Genomic DNA, 8,884 nt, shown 5'->3' with positions numbered 1-8,884 from the left:
TTTTTCAGACAACTGAGGTTATTGTTTTCTACATATAACCCAGAAGAGTGTCAAAATGGCTTAATGGGCAGTAAGCCATCATACCCGTGGTTGGCCAAATTCAACAAGGGAATTGTAGAATTAGAGAAGGGGCCTGTGTTTTTCTTATTAATGGTTAAGCCGTTGCCCCGATAAGAGATTTTCAAAGTTTGCAAATAGGAAACTAGTCACCCAAGCTGGAAGTCCTTCCAAAATCAACTCCCTATTTCACTCAGTATTGAGCAATTTTAGTATGCCAGTGGCTCTAACAGAAATTGTTTTCCATGAAACATGCAAACTGGTATGTTTTCAACTCATTCTCTCTCTCCTAAAAACACTGCAGAAAAGTCACCCACAATACTACCCGGTACAGAAAGGGGAAAGTTTGAAACATCTTTGTTTACATCAAAGTCAGGGAAACCATTTCATACTCTGAATATTCTTGAGATGATTAATGCCTGCATTGATAGCACCTCTTTCTTAACCAAGGTTGCAGTGAAAGTGAACTTGAGTTTATAGTTCGTGGTTCGTAACTGAAACCTCATAGATTCAGGTCTACAGAAATAGAGTTGATAATACAAACAAGACCTTGAATTTTACCTGAAGTTGGTGATAGACTCCCCTTAGCTATTTTCCCTTTGTTTATTTTTTCCAAATTATAGATGAATTTACGAGCAGTTTAGGGTAAAGGAGACCCTAAGGATAGATCAGTTTTCCTTAATCCCATGTAACTAACAAATAGAGGTCATATGCAAGTAGAATAGCTTTTAGGTGTCAGGCTAAAAGAGTTCTTGATGAGATTGCTCATGTGGAGAGAAAGTACCCCTTTTAAAGTCATCCACTTTGCAAGGGTACCATTGAGCTGTGTGAGCTAAATAAGGCTTGTACAGTTACTGCATTACTTCCCTTCCAGCCCTGGAGACTACAAGCAAAGGAAGATACTTCCTTATTTAATTTGATAATGGTGCTAAATGAAACAAATAACACATAATGACAAGCTCTTTTGAGTTAGAGAATCAAAAGAAGACCAGATGTGTTAATAGCAGAAAACATTGAATGAAGATACAGTAATGACTCTGTTGTTCAAATTGATCCAGTTCTTTATTTACAGTATTGAAAAGATGAGAGTAGTGGAAATGCTGCCTTTGGTGATGGTTCAACCTCAATGGATCAAATCCAGCTTCATTTATGGCCTGACCATATACACGGAAATGATGTCTAATGTAAGGCTCCCCTGGCAGTACTTGTAATTTACAAGATTGATTAGTTTTTCCTCTGAAGAGCTGTTAAATGTGATTAATTCAACTGAAACTCAGGAAAATTCCCTGTTTTCTTTTGCAAACAGAGGTAGAGGAATTCACAATGATCTGGAACACAGAATCATCAGTCATAAGGTCAGTCCCCTGCTTTGACCTTTGCCAAATGGTGAGTTGACTGACTTTTCCCAGTATGAAACATGAGGACGAATGCCTGACACTCAAATGTGAAGATACCCAGGGCCCATGTTAATTGTTAACTTCGTGATTTCTACCCCAAACACAGGGCTTACTTTTAAGCATCTGCAGAAAATGATTTTTATTGTCACATGAAACCTAAAAATAACCATAACCTTGAATACTCTGATCGTTGAGCTTGGTTAAGACACTAACCAAACTGCGGTATTGCGGTCACGGACAGCCTCTGGGAGGAATAGAATTCTGTCTGCCCTGGGTGCTGGGTATATGAATAGGGCTGGGAAAGCAGGCAAGCCTAAGGTCTCCATGGAGCTCAATCCAGGGGACAGGGCCTATCCTGGGAGCCTGATGTGAAAGTTTCCTGTCCATTTCTGTTGCTGGCTTTGCTTTCGTGAACAGACAATTCACAACAAATGAAATAGAGATGGCCCTTAAACATGAAACTTGTTCACACTCACTCATAATTAGAGGAATACAATTAAAACAACACTGAGATACTATTTCTTGCCTGTCAGGCTGGCAAAAATTAATAAATTTTACAACACATTCTGTTACATGCATTGCTGGTAGGATGTCAAGCTGGTACAACCTTTTAAAAGTGAAATTTGGCATTACTTTACAAAGCTACATGTACGTTTACTGTTTGACTCAGAAATCTCATTTTAGAAATCTAGCCGAAAATTTACTTCCAATGATGTGATGGTACATATATACAAGATTGTTCATTGAAGCATCATTTGTAATTGCAAAATATTGGAATCAATCTAAATGCCTACAGATAGAAGAATGATTGAATAAAACCATGGCTTATTGATACATGGAGTACTATGTACCTGTAAAAAAAAAAAAATGAGGAAAATCTCCTAAAATAATAGGTAGTGATTTTCCAGGACATACTTTTAAGTGAAAAAAGTAAAATGCAAAGAATATGTATAGTATACTATGCTTGATGTAAGAAAAAAATGGAATACTAAAAGCATATACACATATCTGCTCATTTGTGCCTGAGTATGCTATGCCTATTTACATACAGCTTCACTAATGGAATGTGTTGTAAAATTTATTAATTTTTGCTAACCTGACAGGGAATATATACAGAAAAAATCAGCCAGGGGTAATGAGATTGGTTACCTACAGTGGGTAGATGGAAACAGGGTGGAAAGAATGGGAAATGAGAACAGAGTGGTAGAAGCAAGGTATGAGCAGAGCAGCACTTTTCTGAATATGCCTTTACTATATAGCTCTGACTCTTAGAACTATGGGAATGTCCCCCTCTCCCATTATAATTAATTAAATTCAATGCAGATGCTAAGGGAACCCCAAATAGAACACAACAGTAAGAAAAGTAGCGTTGAAAATAGTATTTTGATATATACTATAGCACTAAAGACTACTGTACACAAGTATTATAAAACAAACAGTATGCAAATATCTTAATCTATTTGGTAAATACTCATGGGGATATGCTTTAGCAATTCTGAAGCTACGTATCTACTAGGACTGAACAAATAGATAAATAGATAAAACAAATAGATAAAAACATTACGAATAATGAGAGCCACATTTTTCAAGTAGAAGAAATAAGTTAAAAATAAGGAAGGGGGAGGAAGCTAGAATAAACCCTATAGTGTTAGAATAGGAAGTATCAGCATAAACTCATGATTTTTATTATGTACACAGATGGCATAAAGAAGTAAATATAGATGTATATACACATATGTAATATACAGACACATATTTCCTGTACCTCATGACATCCCACTAGCAATGAGCACGTCTAGCATCTATATTTTGGTTATTAAATGCCATTCTTCAATGAAATGAACCAGGGTTCCCTGTAGAATTGGTTGACTCCAGGATTGAGCCAGTGAAATGATAAGAATAGTCTGGAACATCTTGTGGTGCCAGAAGGTAAGGAAGTACTCAAAAACTGATGGGGACATGCTGGAAGAATGTAAGAAACTTGAAGGGGTTCCTTTTGTAGTAAAAATAGGAACAATTTGAGCAACAACAATTAAAAAATTGTAATAATGGATCATACTCAAAAAATTAAGTATCTATGGCTCTAAATTGATATAAGTAATTGAATGAATAATTAAGAGGGTAAGAAAGGACAATTCTTTCTTACAGTAGGATTCTGATTAATAAACGTAGAGGAAATTATTTAAATAAAAATTATTCTTAGGCAAATAGCAATAACTGTTTAGATAAGAACCATCATTGGGCACTGAAATTAATGAGCAAAAATATAAGAAATAAGACTATTTGCATAGTCTTAGATTTTCTCTCCTAATGATTACAAAGGGGAAAAAAATGTCTTTTTGGTAGGAAAACCTGGCATGCATCACCTTACCCAAGTCATCAAAGTTAATATCACCTAATATTGTATATCTCTTGATGTGGACACTGAGAAGGGCACAACATCTCCTCTATGTTATTCTTGCAAAAAAGTATAATTATGAGAAATTATGGATCAAAATCTAGGGAGATTTTTCAAAATAACTGGCTAGTGGGCTTCAAAACTGTCACTGTCGTGGGAGACAAAAAAGAGTAAGGTGCTGTCACAAATTAGAGAACACTTAGGACTCATGACAGCTGAATACAACATGGAATCCTGGATCATACCAGTGAAAAAGACATTAGTGGAGAAACTGGCAAAATTATTTCAGTAGGGTCTATGGATTAGTTAGTGGTATTGTATCAATGTTAATTTCCTGATTTTGATCATCTTACTAAGACTATATAAGATGTGGTCAGGAAAACTGGGTAAAGGATATCAGGGATCTCTGAACTTTGCAACTTTTCTCTAAGTCCAAAATTATTTCAAAATTTAAAAATTAGGCTGGGCATAGTGGCTCATGCCTATAATCCTAGCACTTTGGAAGGCTGAGGTGGGAGGATCACTTGAGCCCAAGAGTTCAAGACCAGCCTGGGCAACATGGCGAAACCCCATCTCTGTTTAAAAAAAAAAGAAAGAAACAAAGTGTAAATATTAAACAGAAATAGCTGGTAAAGAGGAACAAATGGAAGTACAAGTAAACATTTGCTTTTTATTAGACACCTTAAGAGTCCAAGTCTTGAATTTTTACTACTGAAAACAGTACGAACTACAGACAATCATGTTTACTTTAACTTAAATCATATTCAAAACTATTACTAAATAGTGCTAACTAGAACCTTGGAAGGGTAGAGGGAAGGGGAGATAAGGAAAGATTTTTTTTAACCAATACGAAATTACAGCTAGATAAGAGGAGTAAGTTCTAGTGTTCTATAGCACTGTAGAGTGACTATAGTTATTATTTATTTGATATTTTTGATGGCTACAAGAGAGAACTTTGAATGTTCTCAACACAATAAATGTTTGAGGTGACACTAATTACCTTGATTTGATCATTATGCATTGTACACAGATATTGAAATATCACACTGTACTCCATAAATATTTACAATTATTAAGTGTCAACTAAAGAAGACTATTCATACTAAGAAAATGCTCTTAAAAAATGACTCTGAGTTTTTTGCCTGCTTCCTGATGAGCGAGGAGACCCGTGATCTGGTTCTTGGACTACCTTAGCCGCATGGCCCCCAAACACCTGTCTCCACTCCTGCCTCAAATGAAGAAACCAAGACCACCTCTTGCCCTGAGGCCAGAGGAGACATCGACCTCTGCAGGCTTGCCAAAGAAAGGAGAAAAAGAAGAGCAAGAAGCAGTTGAACACATCGATAAAGTACAAAATGAAATAGACAGACTTAATGAATAATCCAGTGAGGAAATTTTGAAAGTAGAACAGAAATATAACAAACTCTGTAAATAATTTTCTCAGAAGAGGTCAGAATTGATTGCGAAATCCCAGATTTTTGGGTAACAACATTTGTCAACCATCCCAAAGTGTCTGCACTCCTTGGGGAGGAGGATGAAGAGCCACTGCATTATTTGACCAGAGTTGAAGTGATGGAATTTGATGACATTAAATCAAATTGCCAAATAGATTTTTATTTCGATGAAAATCCTTACTTTGGAAATAAAATTCTCTCCAAAGAATTTCCTCTGAATGAGAGGGGTGATCTGTCTTCAAAGTCCACTGAAATCAAATGGAAATCTGGAAAGGATTTGGCAAAACCTTCAAGTTAAACACAGAATAAAGCCAGCAGGAAGAAGCAGTATGCAGAATTAGAGAGCTTCTTTACCTGGTTTACTGACCATTCTGATGCAGAGGCTAAAGAGTTAGGAGAGGTCATTAAAGATGATATTGGGCCAAACCTTTTACAGTACAACTTAGTTCCCAATATGGATGATGAAGAAGGAGAAGGAGAAGATGATGACGAAGATGAGGAAAGAGGAGAAGATGATGAGGAAGAGGAGGAAGGATTAGAAGGTATTGATGAAGAAGGGGATGAGGATGAAGGTGAAGGGGATGAGAATGAAGGGGATGAGGATGAAGGTATTGGTGAAGAAGGGGATGAGGATGAAGGGGAGGGAGAGGAGGATGAAGGAGAAGATGACTAACAGAATACTGATGGATTCCAACCTCCTTTTTTTTAAATTATTATACTTAAAGTTGTAGGGTACATGTGCACAACATGCAGGTTTGTTACATAGGTATATATGTGCCATGCTGGTTTGCTGCACCCATCAACTCATCATTTACATTAGGTATTTCTCCTAATGCTATCCCTCTCCCGGCCCCCCACCCCTCGATGGGCCCCGGTGTGTGATGTTCCCTGGTCTGTTTCCATGTGTTCTCATTGTTCAACTCCTACCTATGAGTGAGAACATGCAGTGTTTGGTTATCTGTCCTTGTGATAGTTTGCTGAGAATGATGGTTTCCAGCTTCATCCATGTCCCTGCAAAGATTCCGTCTCCTTTTGAGATGGAGTCTCACTCTGTCACCCTGGCTGGAGTGCAGTGGTATGATCTTGGCTCACTGCAACCTCTGCCTCCCAGGTTCAAGCAATTCTCCTGCCTCAGCCTCCCAAGTAGCTGGGACTACAGGCGAGTGCCACCACACCCAGCTAATTTTTTGTGTTTTTAGTAGAGACAGGGTTTCACCATGTTGGCCAGGATGGTCTCGATCTCCTGACCTTGTGATCTGCCCACCTCAGCCTCTCAAAGTGCTGGGATTACAGGTGTGAGCCACTGCACCTGGCCCCAACCTTCTTTTTTAAAAAATTTTCTCCAATCCCTGGGAGCAAGTTGCAGTCTTCCATTTACCATTTTTTCCCCTCTTGTGCTCAGTCGCCCTGTTCTTGTGGACTCTTTTCTCTACACCATGGTTCTTAACTTATTTTGGGAGAAATACTTCGAGCAGAATACAATGGAAAAAGTGTCTTACCCCTTTCTGTTGGAAATTCATTTTCATCCCTTCTTGTCTGAACAAAAACTGTACAGAATCAACACCATCGAGCTCTGAGGGAAGAAAGAAAAACCTGTTCCCTTTGCTCTGCTGGAAGCTGGAAGGTGCGAGGTCGCTGTGTAGCAGTGCACAGAATTCTAGCTTCTTTTCTCCTTTCTCTGTACATTGGGCTCAGAGAGTACACCGTGTCTCTATGTGAATATGCACAGTTAGCATTTCCCAACATGTATCTGTCTACTTTCTCTTGTTTAAAAAAAGACAAAAAAGCTTTAAAAAATGGAGTTATAGAAGGTCAGCAAAGGGTGAGATGTTTGGGCGGGTTAAGTGGGCATTTTGACAGCATGGCTTCTCCTTTGGCACATTCAATTGTGATATTTGACAGACATCCTTACAGTTTAAGATGACACTTTTAAAATAAATTCTCTCCTAATGATGGCTTGAGCCCTGCCACTCAATGGGAGAATCAACAGAACCTGTAGGATCTTATTTGGAATTGACATTCTCTATTGTAATTTTGTTCCTGTTTATTTTTAAATTTTCTTTTTGTTTCACTGGAAAGGAAAGATGATGTTCAGTTTTAAAGGTTAAAAGTGTACAAGTTGCTTTGCTACGATAAAACTAAATGTGTACACAAAGGATTTGAAGCTTTTCTCTCAGCATAGATATGCTTACTATGACCTTCCAAGTTTGACTTGTATAACATCACTGTCAAACTTTGTCACCCTAACTTCGTATTTTTTGATACACACTTTGCAGGAAAACCTCAGGGCGATGTGGATTTAGTAATGCGAGTTGAATCAACCTACCTGGGAAACATGGGTACAATTCGCCATTGGTTTCTGATAGTATTCACATCATTTGGGATACCAGAATGCTCAATACTCAGTTCTGAGTACGTTGTGCCCTTGACTTTTAATCTCCAGGTGGCAGTTTTTAAAATTCACCTTTCACCAGGATATAAAGTAATAGTGCCTGCCACCACCATCAAATAGACCTGGTGCTTTAATGCCAAGTTATATATGGGACAGTTGCTGGCATGTCTTCATTGGCTAAGTAAAATGTGGCCAAAAAGATAGGCTCTCAGAGTAAGAAGTCCGTGTTAATTAGGAGTGACTGTCCCAGCTCTCTGGTGTAAAGTTCTCAAATATGACTATATAAATCTGGGTGGGGTAATGGACTCAGCTCTGTCTGCTCAATGCCATTGTGCAGAGAAGAAGCGTAATGCGTAAGCTTTTTAATGTTGTTAAAATATATTAGCTGAAATTAAATGCCAGTTTTTCAGAGGAGAATTAATGGACAATGTGGTGAAATTCAAAGCTTTTTGATGTATAAAACTTGATAAATGGAACTATCCCACCAATAGGCAAAAGTGTACCAACCTATCTAGATGGATAGTATGTAATTTCTGTACAGGTCTCTTTAGTAAATACATCACTGTACAGGGATCAGGAATCTGGCTCCAATAAAGGAACATAAAGTGTTTTTTGAGGAAAAATGACTTTCAGAGATTGGCTCATTTTTCCTCACCTGGTGAAGCACAGCTAGAAATAAGAGATAAGCCAAAGAAACATTTTATGCATATGTCTCAAATTCTATGCATGCAAGGCTCTTTGCTTTATTCCAAGGAGGTGCGTCAGTCTTTATTCAGAGCCTTTTCTTTCTTAATTCATATAAAGCTCTGTCAAGGTTGGCTTTGGGTTTTTAGTTCAGAAGAGAGTAATACTGCATCAGACTACTATGAAGGCAGGTCCACAGTAAGTGACCCACTAATGTGTTCACCAGGTCACATGGTTTTGTAAAATTTCCAAAGGTAAGATATCTTAACCACATTTGGTTCAGACTGCCTGCTGCCACTCTGACTTGCCCTCCAGCACATATCACCTCATGTCAGATGGCAATGAAGAGGCTGCAGGCGTTTTTTGAGCTATAGCTAAGTAGAAGTCAATTAGGGTTTGTTGGAATATATATGTATATTTTATAGTGACTTCTGCGTATTATTGAATTATTGCTAGCTTAACCAGAGTAGGAATGCCTTCCAGGAATATGCCCACTGTCCAA

At 37.9% G+C, this 8,884-nt stretch overlaps 1 pseudogene; it reads left to right on the top strand.

Annotated features, from left to right (window-relative positions):
* Positions 1–4,868: 4,868 nt before the first annotated feature.
* LOC101012856 lies at positions 4,869–6,064 on the top strand (annotated as a pseudogene).
* The last annotated feature ends 2,820 nt before the right edge of the window (positions 6,065–8,884 follow it).

Source organism: Papio anubis, chromosome 7 (assembly GCF_008728515.1).
Source record: "Papio anubis isolate 15944 chromosome 7, Panubis1.0, whole genome shotgun sequence".
Classification (NCBI taxonomy): Eukaryota; Metazoa; Chordata; class Mammalia; order Primates; family Cercopithecidae; genus Papio; species Papio anubis.
The sequence above is the reverse complement of the archived record's forward strand: the minus strand, read 5'-3'. Positions and strand labels throughout refer to the sequence as shown.